Source organism: Stenella coeruleoalba (assembly GCF_951394435.1).
Source record: "Stenella coeruleoalba genome assembly, chromosome: 16".
Lineage (NCBI taxonomy): Eukaryota > Metazoa > Chordata > Mammalia > Artiodactyla > Delphinidae > Stenella > Stenella coeruleoalba.
This window is the reverse complement of record NC_137162.1, coordinates 75,014,591-75,027,095: the sequence shown is the minus strand read 5'-3', so window position 1 is coordinate 75,027,095 and position 12,505 is coordinate 75,014,591. Positions and strand designations below refer to the sequence as shown.

The 12,505-nt window shown below is 37.3% G+C and overlaps 1 protein-coding gene across 1 annotated transcript in view; it reads left to right on the top strand.

Moving 5' to 3' along the window:
* The window catches only part of CHRM3 (cholinergic receptor muscarinic 3), a 513,898-nt gene that overhangs the window by 125,821 nt on the left and 375,572 nt on the right, over nucleotides 1-12,505 (top strand). The window lies entirely within an intron of this gene.

Below are 12,505 nucleotides of genomic sequence, written 5' to 3'. Positions count from 1 at the left end.
ACAACTGACACTGCAGAAATACAAAGGATCATGAAAGATTACTACAAGCAACTCTATGCCAATAAAATGGACAACCTGGAAGAAATGGACAAATTGTTAGAAATGCACAACCTTCTGATACTGAACCAGGAAGAAATAGAAAATATGAACAGACCAATCACAAGCACTGAAATTGCAACTGTGATTAAAAATCTTCCAACAAACAAAAGCCCAGGGCCAGACGGCTTCACAGGCGAATTCTATCAAACATTTAGAGAAGAGCTAACACCTATCCTTCTCAAACTCTTCCAAATATAGCAGAGGGAGGAACACTCTTAAATTCATTCTACAAGGCCACCATCACCCTCATACCAAAAACAGATGCAGATGTCACAAAGAAATAAGACTACAGGCCAACATCACTGATCAACATAGATGCAAAATCCTCAACAAAATACTAGCAAACAGAATCCAACAGCACATTAAAAAGATCATACACCATGATCAAGTGGGGTTTATCCCAGGAATGCAAGGATTCTTCAATATACACAAATCATTCAATGTCATGCGCCATATTTAACAAATTGAAGGAGAAAAACCATATGATCATCTCAATAGTTGCAGAGAGATCTTTTGACAAAATTCAGCACCGATTTATGATAAAAACCCTGCAGAAAGGAGGCATAGAGGGAACTTTCCTCAACATGATAAAGGCCATATATGACAAACCCACAGCCAACATCGTCCTCAATGGTGAAAAACTGAAAGCATTTCCACTAAGATCAGGAACAAGACAAGGTTGCCCACTCTCACCAGTATTATTCAACATAGATTTGGAAGTTATACCCACAGCAATCAGAGAAGAAAAATAAAAGGAATCCAAATCGGAAAAGAAGAAGTAAAGCTGTCACTGTTTGCAGATGTTGTGATAGTATACATAGAGAAACCTAAAGATGCTACCAGAAAACTACTAGAGCTAATCAATGAATTAGGTAAAGTAGCAGGATACAAAATTAATGCACAGAAATCTCTTGCATTCCTATATACTAATGGTGAAAAATCTGAAAGTGAAATCAAGAAAACACTCCCATTTACCACTGAAACAAAAGGAATAAAATATCTAGGAATAAACCTCCCTAAGGAGACAAAAGACCTGTATGCAGAAAATTATAAGACACTGATGAAAGAATTAAAGGTGATACAAATAGATGGAGAGATATACCACGTTCTTGGATTGGAAGAATCAACATTGTGAAAATGACTCTACTACCCAAAGCAGTCTACAGATTCAATGCAATCCCTATCAAACTACCACTGGCATTTTTCACAGAACTAGAACAAAAAGTTCACAATTTGTATGGAAACACAAGAGACCCTGAAGAGCCAAAGCAATCTTGAGAAAGAGTAATGGAACTGGACGAATCATGCTCCCTGACTTCAGACTATGCTACAAAGCTACAGCAATCAAGGCAGTATGGTACTGGCACAAAAACAGAAATATAGATCTATCGAACAGTATAGAAAGCCCAGAGATAAACCCATGCACATATGGTCACCTTATCTTTGATAAAGGAGGCTAGAATATATAGTGGAGAAAAAGCCTCTTCAATAAGTGGTGCTGGGGAAACTGGACAGCTACATGTAAAAGAATGGTATTGGAACACTCCCTAACACCATACACAAAAATAAACTCAAAATCGATTAAACCCCTAAATGTAAAGCCAGACACTATCAAACTCTTAGAGGAAAACATAGGCAGAACACTCTATGACATAAATCACAGCACGATCCTTTTCATCCACCTCCTAGAGAAATGGAAATAAAAACAAAAATAAACAAATGGTACCTAATGAAACTTAAAATCTTTTGCACAGCAAAAGATATTTGCAAATGAAGCAATTTGCAAATGAAGCAACTGACACAGGATTAACCTCCAAAATTTACAAGCAGCTCATGCAGCTCAATATAAGGAAAAGAAACAAGCCAATCCAAAAATGGGCAGAAGACCTAAATAGACATTTCTCCAAAGAAGATATACAGATTGCCAACAAACACATGAAAGATGCTCAACATCACTAATCATTAGAGAAATGCAAATCAAAACTACAATGAGATATCATCTCACACCAGTCAGAATGGCCATCATCAAAAAATCTACAAACAGTAAATGCTGGAGTGGGTGTGGAGAAAAGGGAACCCTCTTGCACTGTTGGTGGGAGTGTAAATTGATACAGCTACTATGGAGAACAGTATGGAGGTTCCTTAGAAAACTAAGAATAGGACTACCATACGTCCCAGCAATCCCACTATTGGGCATGTACCCTCAGAAAACCATAATGCAAAAAGAGGCATGTACCACAATGTTCACTGCAGCTCTATTTACAATAACCAGGACATGGAAACATCCTAAGTGTCCATCGATAAAGAAGATGTGGCACATATATACAATGGAATAGTACTCAACCATAAAAAGAAACGAAATTGAGTTATTTGTAGTGAGGGGGATGGACTTAGAGTCTGTCATACAGAGTGAAGTAAGGCAGAAAGAGAAAAACAAATACCCTATTCTAACACATATATATGGAATCTAAAAAATAATAATAATAAAATAAGGTCATGAAGAACCTAGGGGTAAGACGGGAATAAAGACACAGACCTACTAGAGAATGGACTTGAGGATACGGGAAGTGGAAGGATAGTTGGCACAAAGTGCGAGAGTGGCACGGACATATACACTACCAAACCTAAAATAGATAGCTAGTAGGAAGCAGCCGCATTGCACAGGGAGATCAGCTCGGTGCTTTGTGACCAACTAGAGGGGTGGGATAGGGAGGGTGGGAGGGAGGGAGACGCAAGAGGGAAGAGATATGGGGACATATGTATATGTATAACTGATTCACTTTGTTATAAAGCAGAAACTAACACACCATTGTAAAGCAATTATACTCCAATAAAGATGTTGCAAAAAAAAGAATGAGAGACAATCTTTTTTCCCTATGATAGAAAAAAAGACAAGACGCTCAAGTTAAAACTCAAAGTTGTACAGGACATTCTGGCAACTGCAATAAGGCCAAAATTAAATATAGAGATAAGTAAATTAAAGACATCCAGATTAGAAGAGAAGTAAATTATGCTTATTGGCAGTTGATGTGATCCTGTATGTAGAAAACCCTATGCAATCCATGAAAGTAGTATTAGAACTAGTAAAGTGTTCAGCAAAACCAGAAAATATAAGATCAATGTGCAGTCAACTGTATTTCTATATACTACCAATGAACTTTCTGAAAATGAAATTAAAATAATTTTATTCACAAAAAATTAATATGTAGGATTAAATTTAGCAAAAGAAGTACAATACGTATACATCAAAAATTACAAACCATTTCTGAGGGAACTTTCTGAAGAATGAACATGTTATCTTAAAGAAGTTAATGAAGATTTGAATAAATGGAGAGCCATCGCATGATCATGGATTGAAAGACTTAATATTAAGATGGTAGTTCTTTCCGAGTTTATCAGTCGATTCAGTTAAAATCTATTAACATCCACTCAGATTTTTGCAGAAGTTGATGAGTGGATCCAGAAATTTATGTGGGAATTCACAGGACCCAAAATAATCAAAAGTTTTTTAAAAAGACAGATATACAGATCAATGGAACATAATTCAGAATCTAGAGATAAACTCGTACAATTATGAGTCTTCCACATATTAACATATGCCCCATTAAAGGAACCAGACACAAAAGCGTTTAATTTATCAGGCATTCTGGAAAAACTGCAAGAGTAGAAAGCAGAGCAGTGGTTGCCAGGGCTGGGGAGGTAGAAGGGTACTAACTACAAAGGACACAGGTAACTTCCTAGGGCAGTGGAGATGTGTATCTTGATTGTGGGCATGGATACACTACAGTGAACATTTATGAAAACTCAACAAGCCGTATACTAAAAAAGGGTGAATTCCACCGGATGTAGATTCTTTCTAAATAAATTCACATAATTTTGTATTTTCTTTATGCTTTATCTTAAAATATAGAAAACAAGAATTGAAAGTTGAGGGATTTTTTTTTAAATTTGTCTTTTCTGTTTTTGCCATTTCAAAGATAAAAGGCTTGAAAGGAGTGCATTTATTTTCCCTTTGCTTATCCTGTTGACCAAACCTTATTCTCCAATGCAGGCAACCTAGTTTTCTACACTAGACTAGCTGACTTGCCATCACTAACAAAACCTCTCTCCCATGTACAGCACCGGCTGTCCTTTTCTCAAATTTTTCTGCTCTCATCGAGTCCACGTTCAAATAGATGTATTTTGGGAAGCTTTCCTCAATCAACCCAATTTGACGTGCACATCATCTCATTCTCTTCAGTAGCCCCCTCATTCAGATGTATGGAAATTTGTATGCATGTGATCTCTTTTATACATTGAATTATTTGTCTCGTGTCACTTCATAAAGTTGTATCAAAATTTATCTCATTCCATTGCTTAGTATACTTTTAGAAGAATGAGATTTCCTCTACCCAAGCCATATATGAGCCTCATGGGGACTAGAGTCAAGCTTTGTACCAGGACCACTCTGTTAATGAGTTTGATAGCAATGATAAAAGAATAAACAGGACTCATTTCAGAATTTGTTTCTCATTATTGTATTTGGCCATTATTTTTTAAAAGCTTTGGGGCCAAAACCAGGAAAAAACTACATATTTGATAGAGATGATGAATTTAGATGAGGGAAATTACATTTTTTTCGCAGTTTTTTGGAGAAATAATTGAATACATTACTGTGTAAGCTTAAGGTGTACAGGAAAATTATATTTTAAAATGTTAGAGGATCATGAGAACATCTCATAAGAAACTTAAAAAATAGTTTAATGGAACCAATGACTATATTTAGGGATTGAGTATAACTCATATAGTTTGATCATGTCAGGTGTCATAAAATGTTAGAAGCATTTTCTGTAACTCTACTTAAAATAGAATTTTTGTGGATTAAGTGTTACAAGATACCATGCACTTAATTAATTCTAAGGAAAATATGTCTCCTTTTTACTTTGTCTTGTAGAAAAGAATGGCTCTAGAATGGGCTTCTAAGATGAATTTTTCTTACAAGATATGTAGGAGTTCACTCTACCTGATAAAGTTTAACGTTAAGATCCTAAAATAACAAAAAAAGCAAAGTGTACTGAAAATTGGGAGGTTAGGTATGAAAGTCATCAGGAATATACTGGAAAAATGTAAGAGAAAGGATTGCCTGGTAGTTGAATATCATTTTGCTATAAATGTATGCAGAGTCACCTCTAACGAAATGAGAACAAAAAGGATTCAAGCGGATTCAGCTGAGATATTATTTATGTCTTAAATTTTCACTCTATTAGTTGCATGAAACAGAAGATTTATTTTTGCAAAATGCCCCCTTAATTAAAGCCTTAAAGAGTAATATATTTGGGAACATTTTCTTTCTCCTTTAGGGGGAAAAAAGGCCAAATCACTCTGTTTTTAGAAAAGAAAAGCATTCTGTTCTTCCTATTCCTCAATTTTTATGTGAATATGATAATAAAACCTACTGAATAAAACCTCCGTAATTAAGCTCAGTCTTCCATGATGGTAGACTACTACATTAGCAGTGAGGCTAATCTGCCTGCCACCTCTGTTGCCCCATTGAGTATAGGCTGACTTGGCTGTTCTTGCTGGTTAGCTGGTTGTCCCCCGCTACTTTCCCTCACCGTTACATGAGTGTCAGAATGGAAATGTTCGTTAGAGAACACACACTGATATACGCTTCTACATCCTTAATTTTCAAAACATGTTCACGTGTTTATTAACTTATTTTATCCCATTTCATAGATTGGGAAGTGAATCCCTGGCTAGATTACCATCATATAACAACATCATCATGATGCCAGAATTTGCTGCCACCTCTCACCTCCAGAAGTCTACCTATTATTTCTGATTTCAGGAACATTCTCTGTGACAGAAGATAAAGAAATTATTGTATGGTGGAAAGTGAATGAAATTTGGCAAAATTCAACCTAAGTTTGAATCATCAGTTTCTTAATCTGTTAAATGAGGCTGATATATATTTTCAAGGTTGTGATAAGGATTAAACGATACAGTCCATATTTGGAACAGCTAGCATTTTACCTAGTTCGCGGGAGAAGATGACTAAATGATACAGAATAATAAAAATAATAATCTGTGCTGTAGTAAAGCTGTCATTGATTGAAGGGTGTAATACCACTGCTAGGAGCTGCTAAACTTCAGTGAAGACTTACTTAGGAGATGCTGTGTTTCTATAACATGCTTATCCATCCAAAGATATTCCACTACCTTCCAGGCAACTGTGCTACATGCTGTAGAGGCAGCAGTGAGCGAGCTTCTGCTCTCATGCAGCTTACATTCTAGGTTGGTCGTTAGCATTTGCAGCCTGGGCTGCTTTTACAACTTTCTTCCACCAAATGCTTATACTTTTATCAGAACCTGAGTAGTAGAATTAATTCAGCACCAAATCTTTGTTGAGGGAAGGAAGATAGATTAAAACTTGGGAGAAATCTTTCTGTTAGTTAATATTGGTATTATGCACTCAGCATATCTGGGGCAAAAAGATCTCAATCTATCTGTCTCTTCTCTCCTAAAAGGGAAGTTCATCATGTTGCTGTCACATTACCAACTTTCAGTGGAACCCCAGTCACCAGGTCTTACTTGAGACCTTTCTTTCCTATCTAGTATATTTTAAGTCCTTTGCATTTCTTTTTTTCCCCCTTAGGCCCTGTGTTTCTAGAACCCCAGACCCGCATTGAGTGTGGGATCTACCTTGTGAAAACACTTTCACACTCTTGTCAGCAACTTCTTCAGGCTCCTTGTGTTGCCCTTGGGTTTTGCTTAGGCCTAAGAATCCTGTCCTATTGGGAAGATCTTTTTTCCCCTCATCCCTACATTTGTTTTTTCGTTTGGGAATCTCAGCCGTTTTCCTGGCCTGGACCTGTTGTTGGTACTTCTGAAGCTTGTTCCCTAGAATCAAGGAGTCAGCCTCATGGAGGTCAGTGGCTTTTGAGGGCGGGGCCATCGGTTAGGCTGGAGTAGAGGCAAGAGCTGTGAAAGAGGCTGTCATCCGGGCCTTTAGGTACAGGCTGTTGCAGCTTGACCTCGAACCAGAGGGATGCAGCCTCACCTGGCATTGCTGATGAGGCTGAGGCAGATTAGGTATCTTGAACAGCATGCACTGTTTTCAAGTTGCAAGCCTACCGCGTGTATGAGAAAGCATGCTTTAGACTTCAACAATGCATTGCTAGTTCCAAGCCCGTGAGGCATCTTAAGTCTGTTGCTCCCGACTCCATTCTGTATTTGGAGTCCAGGAGGCAGGAATAACATTTGGTTTAGGGTTATGTGACTATCCTCATGGTGTCACGTTTCCTTTCGTTGGATGAATTACCTAAATTCTAACCTTGGCTTTGGTTTTCCAGTTCCCAGAATGTCCAGAGGAGAATGTGGTTTGACTACTCCCCATTCTATCTCAGTAATTTATTTCTAGCTGAATAATTTACTTCTAGTCCTAGCCGGAGGACATGGTTACTAGCATTCTCTTGGCTAAAGGCATTCTCCTCCAATGGCAAACAGTCTCTACTGGGATGGGGAACATAGCTTCAAGATTAATACTCATGAGCTGTGACTGAGGAAGAAGGGAAACTTTGTGAAGAGTGCATTCTACTAACTGGCTTAGAGTTTACTGGTGGGGCTGCCAGCCCGTGTTCTTATGTCCATCAGGAAGTTGGAGGCTTATGGAATTCAGCGGGTAACTGCCAGGAAGGTCAGTAATCTTAATGGTTGGCCTCACTGTATAAATGCATAGTTTAAGAACAATCTGTGTATATACACATATGGTAGAGGAGTTCCTATCCAAAGCCTTTATCGTGCCCTCTACTTTAGGATTATTGCTTATTCTTTGTTTCTTAATAATATCCTTGATATCAATTTGTAAGTAACCTAAAACGTACTTTCTCTAATATATAAGTGGGAAGGCCCTCTTTTTATCCTTATTTAAAATGATACTTCCCTTGCTTAAATGTAGAGGTTAGAGGAGACTTGGGCTAAGAGAGACAGCTGTATGAAATGATGCATCTGAAGTACTGAATGCAAAAGCCACACTTACTGCCATCCTAAGTGATGAGGTTGTCCTCTTTCTGCCCTAAGCACACAGTATCCTGTTGCCCTGTTTACTTGCAGTCTTTCTCACTTAGTCAAGAGAGATCTGAATGTTAGTACTAAGGAATGCTTACCGCATTTGTCTTTTAACTGTGCCCTGGGATTAAAGGAAGTGCGATCACTTCCAAAGACTAAATGGCATTCGTGAAATTTGTAAATATTTTAACTCCAAAACATACCCGAGGCATCTCTATACCCAAGATACTAGGAAGCCCTCAACTTTTTGAAAATCGTCATATCCACTTGAGCTAACTATGATTTCTGAATCATAAGTCATTTCATTTCAAGACAAAACTAGGAAAGTATCCAAAGACATGCACGAAGATAGCCATCTAAAAGTCCAGGCTGGTAATGTGAAAAGAGAAAACCCCCACCTGAATATTTTCTATGCTTTTTTGGCTGTCTTCCTTCATACTGTGCTTCCAGGAAACCAAAGGCCTTTTCAGGTTTCAGAATCAAGAGTGCACGGGCTTCTCAAGTACTTGAAAGTAATTATGCATTCTAGCAGACAGCTTAGAAATTGTAAGGGCGCCATTTCCATCTCAATGTAAATGAATATTTTGCCTCTGTGGATGTATTCCGGTAGAAAGCTTCCTCATTCCAATAGTGGGTCCTATGAGGTCTTAAGGTAATAATTAAGCTTTCTTTTCTTTCTTTGTTTTTTCTTTTCTTTCATTTCTTAGGTTTCAAAGGTGACTTTTAAGTTTGCTTTTCTTGGGTTCCATCTCTAATATTCCTAGCATATTTCAGGTGGCCGAGGTAGTCATAGACTGCTAATTTTGTTGCAGTTTGGTAAAGAAATACCCCTTTAACTACCCTGCCTGTTTACATATCTGTTGGTCTAGTAACAATTGTCTGTCTTTGTTTTTATCATCCATAAGTTAACTGGTACATTGACCCTATTGTCCCTCCTAACATTAAGGTTCAGAAATTACTTTCATTTGTTCCCAAACTTATCTGTTGTTGTTATTTGAGAATGTTTAAGTGAATAGCTCTCTGATATGGAATTGTGTTTTGAAGGATAACTTAATTCAGCTCCCAGATTCCACCACCCCACCTAACATCCTAATACCTTAGATGCTCAGGGTCTGTGATGTTCTGCTAAATTCTGCATTTGCAAAGAGTTCTATTCCCAGGAATCTTTCTTTTACTAATAAAAGAATTAGATTGAATCAGATTTGATTCCTACACTTGCTCACTCACTGGCTATTTGGCTGTAAAATTCACTTGATAAGAACCGCAGCTTTTTAAAAGATGGATAGTAATAGCAATTCTGGAAGACATTGAAAAGAAAACAGATACGCGTGTAAAGCCCCCATCAAAGTGTTGTGCACAGGGGAAGGCACATAAGTAACACTGATTATGATGATGCTCCTGCTAAAAAAGGACAGGTAGAGGGCTTCCCTGGTGGCGCAGTGGTAGAGAGTCCGCCTGCCGATGCAGGGGACACGGGTTCGTGCCCCGGTCCGGGAAGATCCCACATGCCGCGGAGCGGCTGGGCCCGTGAGCCATGGCCGCTGAGCCTGCGCGTCCAGAGCCTATGCTCTGCAACGGGAGAGGCCACAACAGTGAGAGGCCCGCGTACCGCAAAAAAAATAAAATAAAATAAAATAAATGAAAATTAAAAAGGACAGGTAGAAGAGGAAAAGGAAGAGAAGCGAGGGTTGGGGAGAAGCAGAAGAGAAAAAAGAAAGGGGAGAGCAGGAGCGTGTAGTGGCTGAAATAATGAGATTGTACCATTTGGGGAGGGCTTTCCAAATATCTCTTTCTTTCATGTACATAGTTCTCACCTAAAGTGCAATTACAAAGCATGATGAGAGACTCTGAAAGGTGGTTTTTCCTCTTTTTTTTTTTTTTTAAAGGAGAAGCCAATAGAAACTGCTTCCCACTTTCTCTGTGTTGGCTTTGCCCTAACTTTTGACCTTTCTGCATTAGCTCACCTCCCCTGTCCCCTCTGTCTGACAGTTTAACCACTTCTGTACCATCGTGACAGCACTGATTCATAAGAGAGCCCTTTATCCACAGTCTGTCTAATGGTTGTGTCAACCCAATTAGATAACGTTGGAGTTTGATTTAAAATTTAAATAGAGTTGGAGGCCGGCTGTCTCTGTTTTGTAAACTACATATGAAAAATAATCCACTGATTTTTGTCTAGTTAATTTAACTGTCCTTTAGTTAAATTTAAGAGAGAAGATGACTGGGACACTAGGAGAGCAAATGTAGACTAAACATAGAAGTTAATTTTCAGTACAACTATTCTTTAAACTCTAATAGCCAATAAACGTAAACATGAAGTGACAGTTGCCTCATTACAAATGTAAACACACATATAAACTTGCCCGGTAGCAATTTAAACCAGACTTAGAGATATACCTCCTACTTTGCTTATGCCTGAGCCTTTTTCACCGAGGCTGTCATTCTTTTTGGTTTATTATTTTCTACCTTACCACTGTGGCTATCAAATGCAGTTACTAAAATAGTTAAGCCTGGTGAAAAATAATTTTAGAGTCAACGAAGAAAGAAAAATACTCTTCAAATAGTCTTCAAGTTATGGAAAACCTAGCTAAAATGTATATTTTCATCCGGAATATCACTATTTGCCTCAGACCTAACTATTAGTTTGCTCAAACCATGGATAAATCAGGCGTTAAACTCTTGACATAATCATCATAGGGAAGAGAAGCCACCCACTCACACAGGAGGAGACGCTTCTGATTCCTAGATGAGTAGGTTTCATAGCTTTGCAATCAAGGTCACTTTCCTGCACCTTCACTGGTAAAAGGTGCTTTTGATCAAACAGAATTCTTTGAATTTTTGTACCTTTGTTCTCTTATAATGTGATGAGAATAAAAGAACATTATATGCTTCGTGAGTGGGTGACACTGATTAGAACTGCCTTCAGAGGAAAGTCTGCAACTAAAAAGAGCAGTGAGCTGGATAGCCTCTGGTGGGGTTAGTTTTCAGATAGCTGTCTGAGCACAAATCCACACGTTTTTGAGCCTCAACTGTTGCTCTTGTCGAATATTCTCACCCTTTTTTGGATAATGACTTTTGACACTATTCTTTTTGAGGTTCTGCTGAAATAGCTGTCTCTTTTTCTCATATATATGTGTGTGTATGTATCACATATATATAATATATACATATAAAACCTTTGTGTATAGGAGTTAGCATCATCATATGTTGATTGCTTATGCTAATTGGGAAATATTAAAGTAAACGATGTCTGTTTTGATTAGAGTAGATGGTTTAAATGACTCCATTTCAAAGAAAACTTCAGTCATTCTTATTTTTTAAATCAGCCCCTAAATGTTTCCACTCCTAACAGCAAAATAAATAAATGGACAAACAAACAGCTCTTTACTGAAACAATAGTAATATATTATCTTGCTCGGAGAAAAAAATGAGCTTTCAAATGTGGAGAAGGTCTAGGATGTTATCACCACTTTTAGAAATGTATATACATATCTGTTTTTTTAAACATAAATTTGAACTCAAGCAAATTTTCACTTTCTCAAATAAATTGATGAACTTCAAATAAGTTACCTATAATCGAAAATTTTATTATATGTATCACACTGTCCTCTAATTTTTGTTAAGCTACCCTATGTGGAACTGCCTGTAATTTTAATGAATCTATATGTAATATTTTGTATTCTGCATTTATGTACACATTTCCTTATATCAGCATAACTTTCATACTTATTATAGCAATAAAGTATCATATACATTTAACAATGTAACATTCCGTAGTGTTGAACTGATTGCCTTTTGTTGGGTTATGGTATTAATAATAGTAGTAATAACAGCTACCATTTATCAACTGTTTGCACAATTAGTGTTCTGTTAAGAACATCTTTTTACAATGTAGAGACCAAGCTTAGTTTCTTATATGGCAATGCCTAGACTTTAGAATTTGATATACTTAAGTCTCTACTACCTGTGTGATACTAGTCAAGAAAAAATTCTCTTGTTTCCTCACCTTCAATGTTCTCCTCTGAAAAAAAAAAAAAAAGAATAATAATAGCTACTTAGAGGTTGTACCTACCAGAATCTGGCACATGGTAGATGTTTAAGATATGGGAGAAGTTTGTCACTGGGGACTACTTCTAAAGATGATTTAATAACCAAGTGTGTAAAATGAAGACATTTGTACAATTTTGTGCATATTTCCAAATGGTGTTCCAGGATAATTAAGTGGTCAGGGTCACCAACAGTGTTGTAAATGTCCATTTTTTATGTATCAAATCCTCACCAACTTTACCTTTCCATCATTCTTTATTTATTCCTTAAGAAAATAATAGAGCCTGTTGTTCACCAAGCATTGATGAAGTCA